The sequence below is a fragment of the Varanus komodoensis genome, unplaced genomic scaffold, assembly GCF_004798865.1.
Source record: "Varanus komodoensis strain SLA01 unplaced genomic scaffold, ASM479886v1 scaffold4, whole genome shotgun sequence".
Taxonomy (NCBI): Eukaryota; Metazoa; Chordata; class Lepidosauria; order Squamata; family Varanidae; genus Varanus; species Varanus komodoensis.
In genome coordinates this window covers 21,700,823-21,725,537 of record NW_025335941.1, presented here as the reverse complement: position 1 = coordinate 21,725,537, position 24,715 = coordinate 21,700,823, and positions in this window count along the sequence as shown.

Here is a 24,715-nt window from a genome sequence, read left to right as displayed (position 1 = left end):
GCCATGGGACATAAAAGACTGAGATGGCAGGAGAAATGGAAAAATAGAAGAAATGTAGACAAAAGGATAGTGGAGGCAGAGTGACAGTAAGCCAGACTTCAGTGCACTGTAAGTCATTGTGTCTCTATGACCCCCCATGGTGGGGACATACTTCTGAAGTGTTGCAAATTTAGAAGAATTACATGGTTGTAGAGATGGGAGTCTGGCATTTACACCAGGAAAATATAATATGAACACTAGCTAAAAATCCATTTGTTAAGCAGAGAGTCTCACAGGTCATGTGGATAAAACCCCTCCATAAAAGCCACTATGCTTAAGCTATCTGCAGCTGCTGGCCCATCAACTTATGTGTTTACGAACACACATCACCCCTTCAAACATGATGGCATTCACTGTGAGAGAGACAGAAGAATCATGCTACTTTAAATGTAAAGTAACCCTTACTCCCTTTCAGGCACCTGTATTATTCATGGGGAGAGTTAAAACTTAATACAGGAGAGAAAATACATAAAGCTTTTAAATCTCTACAGAGAATTTCAAACATAATGTTGTAAATCATGCATTTTGAATGAGTAGCAAATTCATGTTTGTATGGAAATGATTTAGTAAAAGCATGTGATGCAGACAGTTGGCTAATTCAAACTATTTAGTCATTACTTTGGCCATTTCAGTGATAAACAAAGTGCAGCTATTTAAAATTAAAGATTTTTCCCCCACCAAGTTTTGGACATCTATTTACAACGTATTATTCCATAAATCTATAATACAGTGAAACATGGTCCAATCCTTAGAGTAACCGTTGTCATATTAAATATTTATTTTGCACTGATTGTAAGATTTAAAGGTTTTAATCAATATAATGCTTGTTCTAATTCATGAAATATGTAGACCAATGCTTACAATTAGGAAAAATAACTCCTTGCCCATAAAGCTTTTCATATACAGAAAAACCATTACATCTTGGCAGTCATCCTAACTTAATTATCAAAGGTTTTTCTTGTTTGCTGGCCATTTTTCCGTTACAGTTAATAGATGGTAAAATTCCAGTAGGGATGGACCTTCTGCTTTAACTGAACATTGTCAGGCACTGGAAAAGCCATTTGACTTACTTGATTTTCGTTCCACATGGTAAGTGCTAGTGAGCTAAGCTATCAGAGATGGTTGTGGATTTTCTTCTAGCCAGTGATCACAGTGATCAGTTAGCTTGTGAGATAAAGCCAAGCTTAACCAGTTCCATACATTTCTTCAAGTTTGAGGCTCACCAATTCCCCATGGTTGCTTCTTATACTGACATGCTAGCATGGTGAACTGGCAAAACTATTTTATAATGAGATGGACAGAATGTGCCATTGACACCATTGGCACAGAAATGTCCCAAAGGATGGGATGGCCATTACTTTATAGAGAAATCTACTTTGGAGAGTTTCAAAGGACAGTCCCCACCCTGAAAGTGTCTTCTGTCTGATGGACTGTCCACACCAAGCCTGGTTTAAAGTCAAAGAACGATAAGGAGGGAGGGCAGGGACCATACATTTTCCCATTGACACTTGCCATCTGGATGGCAGATTGAGCAGCCTCACAGTTACTTGATCAGTCTTCTCCACTGTGGTAAGATGTACTGTATTTCTACTTAAATTGTGGCTGTAAAGCCCCTTATTCATACAAATATGCAGGTGCAGATATAATACAAATTGATGTCCTCTTTTCTGGTGGTGTAAAACCTCTGCTTTGGCAAAATGTTCAAGGTTACTCTAGTGATCAAGCTTTCAAATGAGAATTTGTAACCATATACATGACTAAAGCAGCACCATCTGCATCCCTTTGCTTGCAGTGGATACTTTTGTGATGCAAGCACCCAAGAGGTAATAAGAATAGGTAGACAGATAAATAGTCTTAAAACTAAACAAGATGATCCCCTGTACTTACCACCAGTGCCGGGATTTGAGAAGTAGGAACAGGGACAGAAGTTAGTGATTTAACCAATCTGTCTGCTATCCTGGAGTGAAGACCTTTCCTTAGAGAAGAACAGGAACTTCCAGGTGTGACATGGGGTAAGCCACCAAATGACTCTTTTTATGAACTGCTGTGGATTCCCTGAGAGAAGCACATAAAGGGCAGCAAAAGATTGGAGGAGTGGAATTATGGCTAACCAGCCTAAATGCCTAGGACTTCATTGATTGTAGGAGCAGAGAACAAATTCATCTGTCATCACTGAATAAGAAGATACACTCTGTAGCAGGCCCAGAAAGAGAGTCCAGCAGCCATTTCTGGACTGTCTATTTCTACCAGGCTGTGAACATGGTTAAGAAATCCTGGCAAGGGTGACTCTAAGGAGGTAACAGCAAAAGGGTGTGATCTCAAGAGTGTCATTCTTGTGTTTGGAGAGACATAGAGAAATAAGATGTGAGAAGAAGGACCCATTACCTTATTGAGTAACCCAATATGATAACTGAATACAAAGCACACGAGTCTGCTTAGATAAAAATGGTATGGGCATGGCCTGTCTAGATTGTGCTTCCCTGTCTTGGCAGTAAGAAGCTGCATGCTATGAATCATGTTTAACGGGGGGGCCAGCATCCTTATTGGAGTTGCCATCGACCTCTGTTTGAATATTTCCTATCCAGCTGCCAACTGTTCTTAAGAGTCAATGAATGCACTCCCCCACCACATATTGATCTTGTTTCTCAGCTATTGTCCATCCTCCGCCGCCATTCACCCTGGAATTCTATGGAAGAAGAAAAAAGGCACCCCAAGGCTAGCAGCCAACCAAGAACTACAAAGGTTACCTGGAAGCCTAATAGGCATACTTCATTCTATCCCTGTAGCAGCACTGTTATTTTTCACTTCCCAGAAGCAGTTCCTTGTGTGTGCATTCCTTGACCATGTCCAAATAACAGCACAAGACTTGACTCTTTCAGAAATCTTATAGGGTGATAAAGCCACAGGCAGGAGATTTCCCACAAAATCTCCCTGTCCTATTCCACAGTTCACAGAGGACTTGGTCAAGAAGGTCTTCCTTCTTCCTCCATATATTCTTGGAAGACCTTGAGACAAGAAGCTATCTCTGTCTCTTCTCTTTCTATATATACATAGCCAGGTGCCTCCAACGGCAATACCTTTGCTGGAGCTCTAAGGCCAGTAAATTCTCACATTTCCAACAAAGGATGGCTGGATTACATGTCTAATTCACTGGGACTGCTGAATACCTGTTATTCAGCAATTGAGTAGATATTGCATGTATCTCCATGACAACACTATGAGATTCTTGCATCTTCAGCTCTCCCAGCATATTAAAGGATTTTGAGCTTTTTCAAGGAGTTGCACCTTTTGTGATAAACAAAAGGAGTGAATTGTTTACAGGAACTATATTGTGTCCTTTGCAGAATAAATACTACAGTGAAAAAATGCATTCTCATGTAGAACACATTGAGGATGAATGCAAGGTCAGAGGGAAGAAATAAGTGCATGAGCATATTGCAATGCAAGATGGATGAATAGGTTCCTCCTCCACAAGGCTAAACAACCTTGTACCTGATGTTTTGAACTATATCTCCCATAATCCCTGAGCTAGGATACATGGTTGCCATGCAGAAGATCCCAGATGGGAGAGAGACCTGCCTGAAACCCTGGAAAGCTAATTCAGTCAGTGTCAACAGTACTGAGCCAAGTGGATCATTGGTCTGATTCAAGAGTAGGCAGTTTTATCTATAATAATAAAAGATGTATGAGTGTCTGTTCATCATGGCCACCTAGGCACCTGAATCTTAGCATGCATACTTAGGAGCCCCAGGGGTCAGTTATTTTGTTTTTACAATGTACTAATTAATTTAAATGTGTCCACGTAATTGAATCATGCAGTGACAGATTCAGCCATTGGGAGCAGATTTCCCTAACCAGTGCATAGTTTTTCAGATCTTGCCCTTTCAAGCCAGGAGAGATGAGTAGGCCGAGGGACTACTAACTACTAACAGTTCTGTGCCTGTTCCCTCCTGCTGTGGGCAGCCACCTCTCTAAGGAATGGTCTGCACATACTCCTCTTGGGGGGCTATATGAGTGCAGCATTGCAGGAGCCAAGCTTAAGTGTGTCCTTGGGCATACCTTCATGCAGATGGCTTGGTCACAATGAGCCCAGATCTGAGAGCTACAGAGGTTTGCTTGAAGGCTTCACTGTATCACACTAAGGGCTATTTCAACCCATGTGAAGCCTGGCCCATTCACTAATATGGAATAGCTTCTATATTTATTGGATGTTTTCTCCAAAAACCTATTTTTAGTATTTTAATAGCATTGTATCTCTTTTCTCTTTCAAATTTATTTTCTCCCAAACTGGCTTCCTTCCTATTAGCAGTCACATTTACTACCACAACCAGCCAAATTAAATTAGATGGTACTCACTATGCTAGCAACAGCACTATGTTCTAACTGCATCTGATAGCATTGTTAAAGATAGGGAACCCATTAGAAAACAGTAGTGATCTTAACTAATATGGCTGCATATACAGAGGTTCAACCCAGACTTCTACAATCTAATCCCTCAAAGCCTGGATAGACATATCTATATCACTTTTTCCCCACATGTATTTGTTGTTTGTTTTGACTTTTTAAATCTTGTGGTCCCGGATATGGAGAACCTTACAAATTTTGCTGAATTCACAGCTGAACTAATACTAAATTCCCACCAATTCCTTGCAGTGACCATGGCTTTGCCACCGTTCAGCAAGCATGAGGGGAGCTCCCAGTCGCCTCACCTTACCTGCTCCCAAATGGTAGCAGTGGTGCAGATGTGGAGCCAAGGCTGTCCAAGTCAGTGTGTTAAGCTGACAAGCACTTAGCTAGGAAAACATGAGTATCAACGCATTTCTCTCATAGGCCAATTACAGAAAAATGATCTTTTTTCCGTAAAACCCATTTTAACTTTGTAATTCATCTCCAATTAATTCCTACGAGTTATACTCTTAGTTCCACTTGTTGCACCATTATTTGCTTGGAATTCTATTGTTTGCCTTTGACAGTATTCCAAAATAGTTGATAGATGGGAAACACCAAATAGGAATGGGAAAAAAGCAAAGCAATTCTATGTTTAAGAGGTATTTAAAGAATCTGTTAAAAAGAAGGGTAGGTTGTCATGTTTGCTTTCTTAATGAAACACTAATGTGCATAATCGGAATGCCATCCTACATTTCAGGTAGGGATGTGCAAAATCTTTCCCTGCCCAAACCTGGGTTGGGTTCAGTAAAAAAAAACTTTTTCTTTTTTTACAAACATTTTTAAATATCTCAGTTTTTCAAAGTACAGTTCCATATTCAGAAATTCCATTGCACTCTTGAATACTTCTAGAAACTGCTTTTCAGAGGGAACAGTGCACACCACATTGTTTTTTCAGCAGGGATGCCAGGATTTGTAATCCCAGTCCAGTCCCAGTATTTTCTTTTTGAAAACCCCTCTATCTTGAAACTCTGGCCTTCACCCATTCCAAAAGGAATGGCCAGCGATTCTTGGAATGGAGGAAGACCTGGTGGAGGTGATTTGAACGACTGGGACAAACACAGCCATATAAAAACCACTGTGTTGATCATTTGCTTTTGCCATTTCCACTGGCTGAATGCTTTCTGTATCACAGATTTTTTCAAGGTGAAAAGGAAAGGCTCAAAACTTACTACAGTACTATATCTGACTGGAAGACTGAGAAATGAGAACTATTTCCAGTTTGCTGATTTCTCAGCTGCCCCACCTTGCGTTCAATGTAGGAAAGAAAAAAAAAGTGGGAGTAAAATAGAAACATTATTCATGCCTTGTTAAATGTGATGTCCACATGGAATGGGTGTTTAAACTCAGCCACACAGGTAAAATTGGATTCCCCCTCCCCCGCCCCATAGTTTCTTCCCCCAGACTGGTTGTTTGGTGGTTTCCAGGGTTTTGGACATTTTTTCTCACTTCTTACCATTTTAGCATGAGCTTAGAGCTAAAATAGCCTGTCTTTTGGCTATTTTGGTCCTGCCCTCTTTTGCCCTTGGCTCCTCCCACTCCTGGAGTGGGACCCCCAAAAGTATCTCTGAAATTGGCCCTCAAGCTGAAAGAGGATCAACACACTCATTCACACTTAGGTTCTCATTCACACTTAGGATGCAACTGTGCATGTCACACTTATACCAAGCTTGCTGCCATCATCTATCCTGTTTTTGAGGATGCCCACAAAGTGCACAAGGTCTTTGAACCACCATGTTTTACTAAAATTAACAAAATCATGTAAAAAAGGGTTTGGCTGGAAATACGTTCTGAAAAGCGAGCACAAAACCACAACACTGAAGCAGACCTTTAAGAACAATATAGTAATATGACTGAACTTTAACTGCTGTGGTGTTCACAGAAACTATTTTTCCTTAGCTATGAACATGGATAACGTATGGAAAGTGTGACTGGATCTTCATGATTATTAATGATCAAATAGTCTGGTATGCTGGATGAAGATTAAAGTCAGTTAGAAAGGTACTTAGCATAACCTTTTGCTCCATCAAGTACTCTTGAATTTATTCTGTTTATAGGAGAATATGTCAAAATCAAATCCATGGCAAGTGAAAGTATTTTTAATCTGTTAGTGGAGTAATCTCAACATCTCTTGAAACCATCACAAGAACTCTTTATTCCTTTTATCTGACGTCTGAGGCAATGGGCATGTTATAGGAGCATTAAAATGCTCTTAAACTGATTGGATTTTTGGAAGGACCAAACAGTAAATAAGTGGGTAAACACATGCCAGAAAAGTCTGAAAACACATACCAAGTCAAGGGCTAATGCAAAACACATTCCTATAATTCCTGCAGCAGATGCAAAACAGCTGCTGAACTCGGGGGCTTCTGAGCATCCAGTGGCATGAGCAAGATGTGATTCTGACAATCTCCATGATAGCACCTTGTACCCTGTATCTTCCATAGAGAGCCATCTGGGGACACTGGGGAGGGGAGGGGAAGGAAAGGAGGCTGAGATGCCAGCTGGAATTGTCAAAGGTCCACCACCCCAGCTTTTTCTCTCCACTTTCCTGCCCTGATATGCCCCTTTCCCCCTCTGTGTCCAGTTACAACCTCAGGAGAGACAGCCAGTATTGTTTTGTCTGTGGTGGCTGTGAGCAGATGGGGCAAGTGCTTATCCTCTGGATTCCAGCACTGAGATTCTGAGAAATCCTATGGCCTCCCAGTCAATGTCAGGATGTCAAAGGATTGTTCCAAAAATGGTTTAAGAAATCCCATTATGGAGACTTTTTCCACATACATGCAAAGAGATGGATTACGCCCAATGTTTAATCCTTAAGAGCATTTTTATGCACTATAATACATTTGAGCATGTGCATTGAAAAGGCATTGTATATAAATCTAACATGGACATTTTTCTATTATGGCCTTATCATTTATTGCCTCAGAAAATATATTGCATAAGAATACTTTAAAAAACACTACAATTAAATACCTCAAGTAATTTACATAGAATGTAATCTCTAGTTTGGCAAGAATAGTATTACTTTGATGGGCTTCTCATCAAGCATTGACAGAATTAACTGCAAATCTAATACCAGTTTTATGTTTCAACAAATCTTTCTTGAAATAAAATGGATGCTATAATTACTAAAATTAATTTTATTATTAAACATAAAATATATGATTTACAGAATTTAAATAGTTGCTCATTGATTACCAATGAGCTTTGCCAATGGTACTCTAGCTGGCTTCTAAGTAACTAATTCCAATTTTTCAAAATTGATTTGCATGCTAATAGTAACTACCAAGCTACTGCAGGGGGACTGCAGGTGGCGCAGTTGTTTAAACCCCTGTGCTGCTGGTCTGGTTGATCGAAAGGTCACTGGTTCAAATCTGCACAAGGGGGTGAGTTCCTGTTACTCCATCCCAGCTCCTGCCAACCTTGAGAGCCAGTGTGGTGTAGTGGTTAAGAGCATGGGACTGGGACTCAGACGATCTGGGTTCGAGTCCCCACTCAGCCATGGAGCCAACTGGGTGACTTTGGGCCAGTCACAGACTCTCAGCCCAACCTACCTCACAGGGTTGTTGTTGTGGGGATAAGATGGAGGAGGAGATGTAAGCTGCCTTGAGCCCTTTGTAGGAAAAAGGCAAGATATAAATAAATAAATAAATAAATAAATAAAATGCAAGTAGATAAAAAGGTACCACTTCGGTGGGCAGGTAACAGCGTTCCGTGCACTTCGGTGTTTAGTCATGCCGGCCACATGACCACAGAGACTGTCTGTGGACAAATGCTGGCTCCCTTGGCTAGGAAATGGAGATGAGCACCGCCCCCTAGAGTCAGGCATGACTGGACGTAAAGTCAAGGAGAAACCTTTACCTTTACCTTTAGTAACTACCAAAATGATTTGTAGCTTTTGGTTGACAATACCACATGTGGAACACAAAATATAATCACCGTAATGTATTCATGGTCATGATGAGTCAACAGATGAATTGTATAGGCCTGGAAAGGGCTCAGGTCTGAATCCCTTCTGAGCTCAAGTGAAATTGTAGCACACATAGACGCATCCTACATTAATCAAGATTGGGCTGCCCTGCCGTAGGGGGGTTGTCCTCAACAGTGTGCTCAGGTTAACACTTTGCTTTCCACCACTGAAGTGAATTGCAGCTTTTCATTTTTATGGACATAGGATAACTGTGCCTATGCAGAGATACCACTGGGAGCTTGACTCTGCCCTGATAACTCCAGGGGTTTGAATGGGACAGATTTTGTGCTTCCCCCAAAATTATGCTGAGTATGAATAGTCCTGTTGAATAAAATTTAAATGAAAATAAACTTATCTGCACAATGCTGCCTGCCATAGTCATAGTGATACTGAAGCATGAAGCAAAAAAAAAAAAAAGCAAAAAAAGCAAAAAAAAGCAGAAGGAGTTCTTTTAGAAGACATGATCTCTACATACATGATTGAATTGCAATGTTGTTGAGAGGCATTATTGTAAAGTTAAATCACTAGATGGCCCTGGACTTAAGCCTCTTTTGGGTAGCCTTGTTTGGGTGCAAATTCCAAAAGAGTATGTAAACACAACGAAGGAGAATGAGAGTGCACACATGGACACTGTCCCTCCTACACTATCACACTGAATGGCAGCCTGAAGAATGCTTCTCTTTATGTGCACTTGAATGCAAATAATCCTCTTCTCAGCAGTGGGTACCCTACTTCATTCTCTAAGTCATGGGTGAAAAACTTGCAGCCTCTCAATAGCTGTTGGACTACAGCTCCAGTTAGTTCTCCCTATTGGCTAAGCTGCCTTGGACTGATAAGAATTGTGCTCCAGCAACATTCGGATGGCCAAGGCTTCCCCACCCCCTGCTCTAAGCCAACGATAATGTGCTGGCTTACACAACACTGGAATGCTTAAGTCTGCCTGAACAACATGTTCCCTTACCTGGGCACATATTTTAACAGTCCTTCAAATACCGGAACTGGTGTTTCAGTAGAAAAAGGAGAAATATTTCAGGTGTCCTGAACAGTACAAGAGCTAGCACAGCAAGTCTTCTGCCGCTGTGCTCAGGCATCAACATACATAGCTCTGCTGGGAGGCCTGGCTCAAGTCAAGCTATGGAAGTTAATAGCTCTTTACTGGAAGGCAAAGCTGACAGTGAAATAATGCACTGTTGTGAGCTTGCAGAAGTAAAGTGAAATAAACTGTGGAACAATCAAGAGTGTTCCAGGTTGGAACATAATGCCAAGATGAACTCAGATAAATTGTTTGCAGAATTACCACCATTTACATTAATTAGTGTGCAGGAGATACTATCTGTGCAGGTCATCAGTGCATTAACAGTGCATTATTTTGGATTACATGGTGTCTAATTGAAAGTAAGCAAGTTAAAATGTGGTATAAGGCTATTTACCACACACAAATTGGACTAGTACTAAGGCCAGATCTTGTTTTCTCAAGTCTCCAGCATACATCTGTGCTGCCCAATAAAGAATCAAATGTGACAGTAATGTTCAACTGGACTCAAGCCAAAGCACTTGCTGCCTTACATACAGAAATGGATGTAGCAGGCCCTTAAACCTAGGCAACCCCTTTTAAAAAACTGTTGTTCATGCATCATGAATTAAACATTCTGTTTTTAGGATGGTATAAGTGATGAAAGATTAGGGGATCCCATTTCATCTTTACTGTGCTGAATATACATTTTATTCATACAGCAAGGGAAAAAAACTAGTCCTTTCTGAACTCTACCATTCTGGGCTCTGCATTCAGCAACCATGAGTTGGCTCTAGCCCTCACATGAGTGCAACAAGACCACTACTCATGTGATGCAACCTTCCACGTTGTTCTCCTCTATGCAGCCTGCTATGTATGCCACGGATGGACTCTATAGGGTGTTCTAGCTTTCCAGGAAAGATTTGGGAGGCTCAGGAGAGACTCATTCCACTAGTAGTTCCCTCCCACTGGAGGAACAACATCACTGGGTAGCCAAGTAAGGTCAGTTAAACTATTGCCTGCTTTTAATTCATGCAAACCATGAAATATGAGTAGCGACATTCCCCCCTCCCATGCACTGAATTACATGCACTGCCCCCCACCGCCACCACTCTTATTTATATACAAAAGCTGATGTGCATTTTTTAAATCCACACATATATGCACAAATGGGACATAATAAATGAGCAACCACATGTGAAATTAACATGGACTGGAAATACACTGGTCTGTTGGTCTCTAGCTGTCTGATTTTTTAAAACTTTGGTTACTTACCCATACATGCAGCACTAGCATCCCAGTGGGCTGTAACCTGGTTGACTTTACTCTGGAATGCTATCATTATCTGCCTAACAGCTTGAGTTAAATAGTTTACATGAAATATCCATGCAATGCTCCATTTGGCAGGTAAGTGTTTTTCATACACCTTACTACACATTTAACCTGGAGCTCAGTCCCAGCATAACAGGGCTGGCTCTAGTTCCTTTACATAAATTAACCTTTATGTTTGCTACCATATCAGTGGTTGTCCCCATGTCCATCTGAATATGCATAAATATTTCCACTACAAGATTCTTCCTGGTGTCGTGTTTTCATAACATGCAAATGATCACTCCTACGTGGCAGTACCTTGTTTGGACCATGCATTCAGGGAGAATCTTTTTGGAACTCAGACTGGTGCATGACCAGCTCTAGAGATGTTGAATTCCAATTGATAAAAATTCGCAGGCCACCACCACAACCCTTCTTCCTGTACTTTTATACATTTGCAGGATCAATTGTAAATGGTTTGCCAGACTTCTTTTCCTCAGACCAGGGTTCTCTGGTCACAGTTAAATTCACTTGGACTTATCCTGACATGTCCTGCCGGCTGTCATAAATCAAGTCCCCACCCCTACCCTGATGCCCTTTGTACTTCCAAACCACAGACTTTGTACTTCCAAACCACAGACTGTTCTTCAGCAAAAGCTCTATTCTCTAATTCACTTACAGTAAGCACAACAAACAAAGAACGAGTCTCTGAGCATGTAATGGGTGCCCAGAGTACATGATACTACCAGGCATCTTTTATACAAGTCGAATGAATGAATGAATGAATGAATGAATGAATGAATGAATGAATGAATGTCCATTGCCAGTGCTATTCCCTGGGGCAGCTTTTAAATGAAGTGGGAGTTCAATGGGAAGTAAGTTCAACTGACTTAGACTGGATCAAACCAAAGGTCTGCACCAGTGAATAGAGTCATTCCAGGATCTATGAACACTGCCCTTGATCAAGGGACATTCAAATCTGTAGCTTTGATGGCTTTCCATGCAGCAGCAATGCAATGAAATTCTCTTTCTAAGTGGGCCATTCCTGATAGCTAGTGGTCAATCAATCAATCAGTCAGTGTGGTCCTGAACCCAAATGGCCTATTCTCCAGTTTTAGGTGCACAACCCAAGCTGGACTATTAGTCAAGCAATTTCATCAGGTTTTACATGTTGCTATCACAGCTAAAATAAAAAACCGAGAGTGCTGTGCAATCCAAATTTATTCTGAATGAAGTCTAAATAGCTAAATGTGCAGTCATGCCAACTTTTAAAGTGGGAGAAGAGTCTGAAAATCTACAGAATACAACTAATACACTTCCAAACAGCAATCTAAGCAATATAACTAAAGTGTAATTACTCTATCTGAATCATTATTAATAACCAAACTGACATACGGGAAATATTTAAGTTACTGGACAGACACCTCTATGGGGATATTAGAAAAAGCTATTATAGATTCCCTCCCCAACCCCCTTGAATAGATTAGGACTTTTAATATATCTCACTGTATCAGCATACCTAAGACTTGATTTGGTGTAACAACTGTCTGTAATGGATATAAGTAACCTACTTGGAGGAAGTAATATGATTCTAGTTTTGGACTGTACAATAGGAAAAGGTTCAATTTCTTGAGTGATTAAATGCATTTATGCATGAAGTACTTGAATAAATGCAAGTGCTCTTATAAGTGACTATTGGAAACATACTACACATCCTGCAATTTGTGACCCCAAATAAATTAATTTTAAATCCTTCTGGTTTGAGTTCCTCCTCTTTTCCCTTTCAATAGAAATGATTTGATCCCATGTTAAACTCTTCAGAAGTAATCAGTTGAATTTCAATGGAAAACAGATGCTGTGATTAACCTGATTATCATCAGCTCTGTGATTGGGTTTGACCTTACATTTAGACCATTAATTTGCTTCTTTTCATTTGATTTCATTCAATGAGTTCACAATTTGGATTTCTGATTTGGATTTCTTTACAGTGATTCCCCCACCCCCACCAAAAGTCCTTGGCTGGAAAATTTCACTGTTATTTAACACAATCAAAATAACAAATGCATATTTCAGAGTCATAATTGTCAGCATTTCCTGACTGGTTTGCAAACATTCTTGAAGCCCATGACAGTTATAAAAGTAATCATTAATCAATCATTTTTAATTACCCACAGAGAATCTAGATATCACATTCATTCAAAATAAAATAATGATTTAGGGTACTGTACTATGATTAATTTGAAGCAATGGACAGAATAATAATTGTTAGCATTATATCATGTTGAAATCATTTTATATATGCTAGCCCAATACTACAACAGCCCTGTAATGTAGGATGTGATTATTGTTCCTATTTTGCTGATGGGGCATTGCACAAGCCATAAAGACCTCGTTCAAATGACATGACAACCCGTTGTAAGTTGATTTACTGTCAAGGATCTGTGGCATGTGCTGATTACCATTATGAATTTGGAACCTTCAGCAGGCAGCAGTTATTTGAGAGCTAAAAGCCCTCACACAGTCTGTGGTCTGTTGTAGGGAGGGTTATTTATCCCTTGAATAACCCCCATTTTCCAGGTTCACACCACACAACCCCCCCCCCCCCGGACAGGGACCAGATATCCATTATGCCAGCAGGCATAAGCCAGGCTCCTTGATCTCCAGCAGTAAATTGACCCCTAGCAGTTGTCATGTCATGTCATGTGGACCAATTCAAGATAGACAAATTATAATGGCTTCTGCCACTACCAGTGGACCTTCCCACTCTTTGGCCTTCTGCATTGAAACCTTTGAACATTTAATGTGATTGTTGAGTGAGATGTTGCCCTAATTACTAAGGGCTGTACTATGAAAACAGGAAACTTACTTTTAAAAAAGCAGGATTCTCAAGAATGCAGTGCATTTTAGAAATCTCTGAGTTCTCACGAATTAACTCTCTGCATTAACTTAAAACTTGATTATTTTAAAGTGGAAGTTATCCCCACCCCCCCACCCCGGGTTCCTTTTTCCCTGGAACAGTCTTTGAGATACGTTGTTTAAAAGTGGAATATAATTTCTCAAAATAGAACAGTGTAAATATGCTTAAGCATTGGGTGTGCTAAAGATCACTAAATGTATTGGGCTTTAAGGAGTTACTCATCTTCAGACTTACATTTGAAACCAAATACTGAATATCACATATGTTGATGATTTTTTTAAAATGTGTATGTTCATTGTAAAGTTATCATTTAACAATTCCATTAAGCTCATTTAAAAATGAAGAGATTAAACAAAATGGTAGCTGTTTAAATAAAACAGACTAAATTTAGTTCTGAATGGAACTTAATGTGCGTTATACATGAAATGCCAAGCAGTATTTCAACCAATTTGCATTTGTACTCTTGGATCTTGTATGAGCTCCAAGATTAAAAGTTGTAATATTTTTATGCATCAGTGTATCCTTCTCTTCAGTGCCAATTCTTTTTTATTTCTTTGAAGTTTCCTGATTAATATCAATATGGCTGCCAAAAATATGTCTAAGTAGGATCATCTGTTTTGTTCTCTTTTCATGTGCCATATTTTAAAGGGAAAGGAAAGGTCTCTCCTGAGTAACATTACTGTAAAGATGCATTCCACAAACATTTTTGCATTAGCTTTAATCTATTTTTGGGCTCAAACTATATGTTTTTGGAAGAACAAGATCCTTTATTTGGCCAGCATATACATGATAGGCAGAAATCTACCAAATACCACATATATTTCTTAGAAATATCCATAATTTCCTTCTTGCCACCACCTAATCCATATTTCCCAAACCTGATGCCTTTTAGGTATATTAAAGTACAACTTCCATCATCCATGCATGACAGTTTTAATCCAACACATGTAAAGGTTGATCTAATCCATTTGTGACTCATTTTCTGAATCTATGAAAAAGGACTCATATCCATCTAGGATGTGTATATGCAACAGTCTGATTCAAACTATGGGATTTGTAACAAGCACAGCAATGTTTTGCTGGTCAAAACTGATTGGTCACATCTGTGTGATTGTCCACTCTTAAAAACTGGAACAGAGTAATCCAAATTTATTTGCAGAGCAGTCTTATTACCATGTCCCAACTGGGATAATCCTCTTCAGAGAAGGAGCTAGGGCTCCCAGAGGCAAATCAAGAGTCATCTGATGCCAGAAGAACAGCAGGAGACTGGGCACTTGGGCTAGCCAAGAGTCTATCCTGACAAAAAGAGGGGAACTCCACCTCTGAGAAGTGAGTGAGTACCTGAAAGTGTTGGCATCTCAAGAGGCAAGCCAGAAAGCACGTCCATTTACAAATGAAAGTTTCTTCCATTTACAAATGAAATTTTCTTTCATTTACAAATGAAAGTGTCCTCTAAGTTGGACCCTCCTCAAGAGAAGGGTTTCTTCCAGGTGAGCCCTGGATAGGGCCTGGAAATTCCAGCTTATATGCTTCAGTCTTAGACAGGAAGGACACCTAATTTTAGGTCCCTGTATAGTTAAGCTTTGTTTTTCCTTGGATTGATCTCTTGTGCTGCTGATTCCATAAGGATTGTCTTTCATGGTTTGCACTTCTATTGGTTTGCCTGCCCATGTTTCTGACCTCTGCCTGTCTTGTGACCTTTAAAACAGGTTTGCCTGCTGACAGCCTCAAGACTCATCTTCCTGCAATCTGGGCTCAACTACCACTGAGAGCAATTTTGTATTTGGGACCATGATTTATTAACATTTACCTTTTCAGTAAGGCTGAGAATTTCATCTTTTGTCACCACTGTCTATCTTAGTTCCTCAAACTCCCTTCCTGAATATCTAAGTTCAGGAACAGGTATCTGTCATTTATCCTCCTCTGTGAAGACAGATGAAAAGAATTCATTCCACTTCTCTGCAGTCTCCTTATCCTCCTTTCATCCTCCTTTAGCTCCATTATCATCCAACTGCTTTTCTATCTGGTTTTCTGTTTCTGCAGTCTATGTTTGCTGATGTGAGCAAACAACTAAGATCTGTATTGTCTCTACTTGCTTTCAGTGAAGCAGTTGAATAATCTTCAGCGGCACATCAAACATCTTCTTTCATAACATCAGTACAAATATGTACATGGCATGTGCTTGAACAGCAACAGCCTGCATTGGAATGTCTGCATGCAGGAAAGGTTAAAATGGAACTGCATTTGGTAGTGCAGAAAGGAAACATTGCATCTTTAAAATGCAATCCATTTAGGCTGTTCCCTTAATCTTTATCTTCAGGGACATTCAATTCATAAAGACAAATTGTAAAACTGTGAAAAAACATGCAGTTAAATAATCTATAATTTCCAAGATACTTTAATGGTCATGCCTTTTGTCTGACATGAAGCAAAACCATCCTTAAAGCTCCTAAATATATTGAACAGCTTCTGGTTTAAATGAAAAATATAACACAGTACTATATATAACACAGTACAGTACCTTCCATAACTCAAGCAAAGCATGTCTTTAAACAAGTATCACAGGATAGGCCAGCTATTACCTGGTTTGAGTTAACCTCTCCCTTTTGTAAAAGCTCTTATTTTTAATGTTCTGTTGTAATTTTTAATTAGGATTGATTATATAAAAGAATGAAAGGGAGAGTTTAAGTAATAGAATGCACTGCATTACTTCAGAAAATTATACCAGCATAAGCGGGTGCTCTTAACCTGGTGCCCTGTAAAAGTGTTGGATAACCACTACCATCATCCCTGGGCATAGCCAGATAAAGGGAGTTGTAATCTAGCACATCTAGGGAGGCTGCTAGATTTTACTGTGCAGTGGCTAGCAGTTCTTCAAAGGTATGGATGCAATCTAATCTTACCTGAGGGGGGAAGCAGGTTCCACAGGGAACTACTGATCTCTGTTCAGTTCTGCTTCTAACTTGTTTGTGCCTTTTGTTCAGCTTTCTTCAATAATCCAGTATTTCTGCTCTAGATAATACAAGTAAGATGCCTCTGCAGCATTTACCTACTCACTGCACAGCAGCTGAGTAATGGCTCCGGAAAAGTATTGAGCGTTGTGTTTGTTCCCATGATAAGTACTTATATGCTACAGATGGAGAAAACCTGTGTTCCGCTGAGCAAACTGACTGATGTGATGCATGTGCAGAATAGAGAAAGGGGCAGGCAAAGTTAGGTTTTCTTGACTTAGATTTGAAATACTCCTTAACACAGAGAGATTATAAGCAGCTATTCACAAGCCACTGTGTCACCTGAAAACGTTGCTGGATAATAAGTTGTACCATCTGTGCTTTCCAGAATATCACTGAGGCCACAATCCTATGCATGTTCATTCAGGAAAGGTTTTGATGACTGCCAGAATGTCCCAGCCTATGGAATTATTTTAGAGGACTTTCACTGAAGGAGAGGAAACAATATGTCAGTATAGCAGATTTCCTCCCTTCACTCTATGTGCACACATGCCAAGGCTTTGCTTTTGGATTTGAATGAACAACTTGGATTGCTTAGATCAGCTGGTTACTAGCCCGGTTTGTTCTTGACTTTCTGTGGCTGCATGCCCACATTTCTAATGGTAGGAGCTATGTTTAGGCCCAATTTAAATGTGACAGCAGACTTGTAAGACACAGCAGCAACTGTATCCATGTGGAATTCCAATTCCCTTTTATGCCAGTTTTTCAACTGGAATTCATGCAGAGAAGCTTGCCAGCAGGGAACCTATGTAGCTCACGTGCGGACCTCCATAACCCTTCACTTTGCATATGATTCCTGGCTCAGATCTCTTCTTTGATCATTTTCCCAATGTATGAAGCCTCTCCTGCGTAGAACTGAAAACACTGTATTGTGTTGGTATCTTATTTGTTTTATTGGTTTTAATTGTGCACCACCTAGACAGGCCTATATAGGATTATCAGTGCAGTGTATAAATTAAATAAATAAATAAATTTTCATGGTCCTTCCTCAGTGTGGGTGGATGCTGCTGCCCTGCTAATCCCCTCCTCCTCCCCCTTCTGGAAAGGGAGTTGGGACTGGTCACACAGACAGGATATCCACATTTCAAGCCAGATCCAATGCAAATAGGGCCAGACTATGGAACCTGATGTTTACCCAAATCAAGGTCTCTCACAGTCTTCAGACTGCTGAAGTTCTAATGCCACACATGGGTGAGGTAGCTGAGTTTAAAGAAGATGCTAGCCATGCTGACTCCAGTCAGGTAAAGACCACATCACACTGTGGGTTCTGCCATATTTGTTTAATGCCTGAATGCTGGGGGTTCAGATAGCCAAGGGTTATCCCACCAAGGATTGATGTAGCACAACAACCTCCAATCAGGGGTTGAATATTCATAATGGGCATCCACTGTAGCTCCCCAGTGGTAAATTATAATGACAGGAATAGTCATGTCATGTCAATCAGTCAGTCACTATACCTAAGTGCAAGTGGAAAGTGGAAATTCAGCCTCAGAGCCTGACTGTTTGTAGTGGATATAGGGAAAAAAGCCAATGGCTATCTCTTCTCCCCTTCCTCTGCCCTCTTACAAGACAGCAGGCAAAGCTAAATGCAGCAGACTTCCTTACTTTTCAGAAACTATTGAAAAAGTGGAAGAACTATTTGTCATAGTAGTCCCACTGTAATTTTCCCTTTAAAAAAAACACGCTGATATTTAATATCCTTGTTTCATGGTCATAGTATAGGTTCAGTTTAGCTGCAGCAATTGTTTTCTCTCAGTTCTACCATTCTTTTTCTATGCCATTTCCCTTGCCCACAACTATACACTTTGCAATTCTCTAACAGAAGCCAGAATTATATCACTCAGTTTTACCACAAGATTTGGGAATTTGTTCTCAAGGAACATTTTCCTTTATCTTAAAGAGAGCATGCTGCTTCCTTCATACTCAAGACACATGTATAAATGGCTATAACAGATGCAAATTTAAAGAAACAGCCTGTATTTCTGAAATAGGCAACTTCTGGCCCTCCAGATGTTTGTGCGTACAATTACGAACAACTCCCACTATTGGCTGTGCTAGAAGTTCTAGGCCAAAATATCCAGAGACCAAAAGCTGCCCATGTCTGCATGTATATTAACAACAATGACAAGTTCAAATATTTTTATTAGATGAACAGTATGCATACATATTCACTATGCATTGTCAAAGGCTTGAAAATATTTATCCATAATAAACAGTGTAAATGTTTGTTCATTCAGGAAAAGAGACTTGAAAGTTACCTCTAAAATCATGCACAATATCACATGCAACAAAACTCAGAAACAGCCATTTAAAAAGTGCCACACCAAGATAAAGATCAAAATACTTTATCTCAAATCAGTGAATTAACACACCCATGACTGAAAAAACCAGTGAACCATCTGTTAACATTCTCTCAAAGATCTCATGCAAGCTTGATGCAATCTCTTCATTTCACCAAAACATGATTTCGTATGTGCTGCAGATTATTTGCAGAATAAGCTTTAATGCTGTTCAAACATTCCTTTTCTTCCCAACAATACAGAGATTTTAAAACTACCAAACCCTAACAGACAAGCAACATAGAATGGGTTTTAAATGAAACTGGTTGTCTGAAAATATAACTGAGCTTGCAATGTTCAAACAGTCATTATACAAAACTGACCAGGCTCATGCTATGCTTCCATGGTGTTTCCATCACACAGAGAATGCAAAACAGCCTTGATATACTCAGCTAAATAATGAACAACCTTTACTCCCACAAGGCTGCAACTCTATATCTACTTACCTAGGAGTAAGCCCCAATAAGCATGTAAGACTTACTACTGAGTAGGCATATCGAGGATTGCAGTGTGATTATAGCGTTGTACCACATTCACTTACTTCAGAAACATTAACTGTTTTAAAGTTTTCCATAAATGTATAACTAAAATAAACCAGCAGAGGATGAAACAGCTGTTTACCCAACTGAAAGGCTGCTGAATACTCCAAACTACATTAATATTTTTTCATGTTTGATTTACCTTGACCTTGTCCATTGCCATAATCACTCCATACCATCAGAGTTAATATTAAAATCCAGGACATCCAACCAGTTATGCTGAACTTTCCTTGTTCTTCACCCATTGCATTATTGGACACTATAAGAGGAAAAGAGATAAGATATTGCTACAACTTTTATCATCATCATATCTATCTAGAAATTGAAGACGGCAGAGGTTGAGGTGGCTGGATGTGGTCACTTGGGAGGTGGGTGTGGGGTTGGGTGGACTCCAGGGGATAGAGGAGGACAGGAAAGCTTGAAGGAATGTTGTCCATGGGGTCACAAGGGGTTAGACACAACTTTGCAACTAAACAACAACTGTTTAATTAAATAGAGTACTGAAGCAAAGAATACTTCAATTATGTAAATAATTTGTATTAGCTATCACTTTATATACTGTACCAGTTTATGCTACTATACAATGTCAAGCTCTTGAATACCTTTTTAATCAGTAATGTATTGATGTGTTACTTACAACACAAAATAGAAATGAAAGAGAAGACTTACAATTATAATTACTACAAAATCAAAATTGTGAGAAACAGATATATTATTCTTTTGACTGTACCTGTTGATAAGAATAAAATGATAATTAGATTAATTAGGTTCTGTTCTAGGTTTTATATTCTTAGATCCCTGAGGAATTTCAAGATTTGGACTTCTGTTTTTTCAATACTTGATCATCTTGGCAATCATTAAGGCTGTTGCTGGAATTTGTTTTGTTAGACCACTGGTTGTTAAGCTTTCTGCTTTCAGGGACTCCCCTTTTAGCCTTGGACCACAAGGCTAGCATGGATTAATCCCCAAGAACACTTACCTGATGTCCTTGGAAGGAGAGTAGGATACAATGTAAACAGAGTCTGATTCACACATGCGCCTACTAACATGTAGGGCTAAACTGGATACAAGGACATGGTACACATATGCCCCTCCCCAAGTGTCCCTGCATGCCTGGTTCCCATACCTGTAGATCTTTCTGCTATGAGCATGAAGTTCTAGAGAGCGGCCTGTTTGGCTGGATGTGCTCACAGTGTGATCATGGCCCCAGCTTGATCTGGAAACTCTGCGAGTGCATTCAGCTGAATGTGCTTATGAAGCCTTCCTCTGCACAGAAGTTTGGTGTGTGGGGGTGCTGGGGCGTGGCACTTGGTATTCAACCCTGTCCTTCAACCCAGTTTAGTCCTACACACAATCAGCCACATGCCTGGAAGAAATCATAACTAAAATGCAACATATCTAGAGGATTCTGGGTGTGTTTTATGGTCATGATCAACCAACCATTCCAGAAGTAACTACAGAAAATCCTGCTTTCTGTTACTTATTTTCTAATATCTTCTGGGCAGCTCCAAATTGCCCAGAACACTGTTTGAAAAAGCACTAAAATAGGCTACAATGATTTTTAAAAATCTTAAAGTGATCTGCACCTAAGACAGGGGAGAGAAACCCTTTCTTCACTACTTCAGAGTGTAACTTTGATCTAAACATTATTTTCCTAGATGCATTTTCAAAATGCAAAATGGTGGACTCAGTGCAGTATATGCCAGCAAGAACTGAATAAATGCCTTATTGTCCTAAACATTTGGTTGCAGGTGATCCTGGAATACCATTATGTACCTACTACTGTTTCTGAACATGCTACTTTTAAATACAGGTTTCAGAGAAAGAAGAACCAATTCATTAATCTGTGTTAAACAGCCATTTTTATTAGTAGGAGTATAAACAGACAGATGGTGTTCAATTAGCTATTTACCTACGTTGGGATTTTAATGAAGGCTGGTATAGATAATTTTCCATTTTCTCCTTATCTTCTGAAAGCTGATATTTCATAAATGCCAAATTGCTGTCTGAACATCCTTGCCAGTTTTCTATAAATATCAAAACCTCAAATTCATTAAAATTAATTATTAAAACTACATGGAATTCACTATCTAGAATTTGTTAAACATACCTTTCATTTGGGAATATTCATGAGCTTCTGTACAGGGGTTTTAACATCTTCATTTGGTTTGCTTGCTAGTTCAAAGTAAGATGACAATAACAACTGTGTGTGTGTGTGTGTGTGTGTAGAGAGAGAGATTCTTTTATAGAGTGTGCCTTGGGCTATATTCTCCTATTGTCAATGTGAGAGGACAGAAAAATATCATGGCCTGTGGCATTCTAGAAAAATCAGCTCTTCCACAAGCTGTGAAGAGGAAAGAGATTGCTTTGCCCACAACTACAGGAATATGATTTAATATTACATGCCATGCAGTGGACACTGGTGTTTCCTGTGTCAATAGGGCTGTGTTACTACTCTAGTAGGGGATGCAGTAGTACAGTGGTTTAATGACACTGGAACTGTTGATCAGAAATGGTTGGCACTCCAGTGGTTCAAGTCCAACCTCATGGGATGGAATGATCTCCCATTGTCTGCCCCTACCTCCTGCCCACCTAGCAGCTTGAAAGCATACCATCTGCAGGTAGGTAAATAGCGACCACCACTCCTCAGTGGGAAACGTGCTGGCTTCATTTGCAATGAAAGCAAGCACCAGCACTGGATCTGCCTGGACACACCTGGCAGAGAGTCAGTGGAGAAAAGCCCCGGATGAACTGACTTCAACAAGAATATCATTGCCCAACCAGTGCTAAGCTAGTTTGCCCCTCATGGTGCACTGGCACAATAACAGATTAGCAACTGCAGGTGCCAGAACATCTACAGTTCATAAAACATTGTGGATTCCCTGGCAATATATGCCATATGCTAAATAAATAAATAACTACTCTAGTCTGAACTTCAAAGGAGCTGTATTATGTTGCTGTTGAACTCTGTCTCCCCAGATGGTCTTGGTACCATCAATAGTTCCTTCAAAATTCAGACTACAACTTGAAGTGGATACGCCACCCCCAGGCTTGGGGCCCCCAGCCCCCACCAATGCCATACCTCATGGCTCTGTGTACGTAGCCACAGTTTTGCCACTCTTTCAAATGATGGAGGGTTCGGGAGATGTTTAAAGAAGACTAGAAAGAAGCCAAAGGCTTGGGTGCTGCATTCTCTCTCTTGCACATAGATTCACTTTCAATTTGTTATTCTGTGCCAATGATATTTATGTTTCAAAACCAGAATTTAAAATCCTCTTCAAAGTGTGGGTTGCAATTCATATTTGAAAGTATTCTATCAATTCTGAAATGAAAATGAACCTTAGACTAAAAATAAAGTATGCAAAAGAGGAGAAATTAGTGTGCACACACAGAGTTCCCTCCCAATTCTCCATATGATGGTTTGGAAGATTGTGTGCATTGAGCCATAACCTATTAAATTTTTTAACCATACTGCATTCTTGACTGGAAAATCTGCCTATGAAAAATGGTTATATCTTCCAGATGATGCTCTCCTCTGAATATATATTGTGAACATTCTCACCTTGAGTGTCATTCCATACCATTTCAAAGTGACCTCAAAAGATTTCTGTCATGCATTTCCTCAACCTGCTTATATCATGACTTTGTTGATATGCTGATTGTTTTTCCCCTGCACTGCATATTTTCATGTGTGCTAAACTTGCAGCAGTGCTATGCAGGAGAGGAAGTGGCTTTAGCAGGTTGATGGGCTGTGGGGAGTGGTAGTACAATAAGGAAGTACCTTGACCGTATTTGTTAATGCACAGATGCAGAAATGTGAATCTGTGAATAACAAAAGCCTCTCACATTGCTGGAAGTGCTGGGTGAGGAGGGCTGGTTGCAGATGTGCTCAGCATGGGCGGGCTCAACAAAACAGTGGCAACTCCAAAGAAGCCTGATCAGCCTTCAGTTATTTCCCAGTCATCCTCACTATCTCCACCTGACTGGTGATGGCATGCCTAATGAATGGGACACAGCCTGCCCCAAACTTGTGACTTCCAGACACATTTGGACAGCAACTCCCAGAATTCCCAGTCAATGACCCTGGTGGATGGCAATTCTGGGAGTTGTATTCCAAATGCCTCTGAAGGCCTCCCAGTTGGGGAAAGCCAACTAGAGAGAATAAATGTGATGCCACTTCCCCACTTCCCTGTCCTTTTGGGAACATCTTGTTAAGCCTTTCCAATTGTCTCCTTCATCTACTTTATTTTCTGTCTCAAGGAACAACTAGCTGAAAACACACACTGAGTGTATGTTTACTCAGAAGTTAATCACATTATCTTCAATGGCACTTGAAGCATGGGAAAGGGGTGGTTTGATTTAGTTTCCATAAAGGAGCTGTAAATTACTGTTTCTGATTGTGTTAGGGTTGCATAGGCTTTTGCATAAGCTAAATGACCTCAAGAAAGGAAGAAAGGAAGAAAATTACAGTGTTCTTTCTAAACACAGCACCTTTCTAACTTCTCCTGCAATGTATGTGTGATCATGTTTTCAAGACAGTGGAAACTGTGCTTCTTCATTAGTGTGGGTCTCAACAGTGGTAAATGCATTTTGCATAAATATATAGAAAAGGTTCTAGTTAGATCCCTCTCAGCAATGCTCCAAAACTTCAAACCAGGATCTTTATGGGGAGTGTGCTCCCCTCTAAGGCAGATTTGATCCATGTTCACTGAACTGTCTTTGGGCTTAACAGGAGCAGCTTTGCCTTGACTAGATTAATTTCTATTTCCTGACCCTTATCCAGTCCATTAGCAACATTAGAAACAGCCTTTTTAGATTTAAATCAGGAATGGATAACACAGCACTCCCCTTCCTACCTATATGGATCCTGATGACTGCCAAAAATTTGGGGGAGGAGAAAAAGATGGTGGTTTGCCACAGAAACCACCAGGAATAAATTTAATGTATGGGGTGGTTGAAATGGGAAATTGGCCTTCAGAATGTCAAGAATCAGCTACCCCTGATTTAGATGGAAATGAGAGAGATGCTTTCATGTCAGCAGCACATGGTTTGACATCAAATCCTAAACATCAGACTATTTTGCAAGCAGTTTCACATCCTGCTTGCCACTGTCCTCTCACCTGCTGCT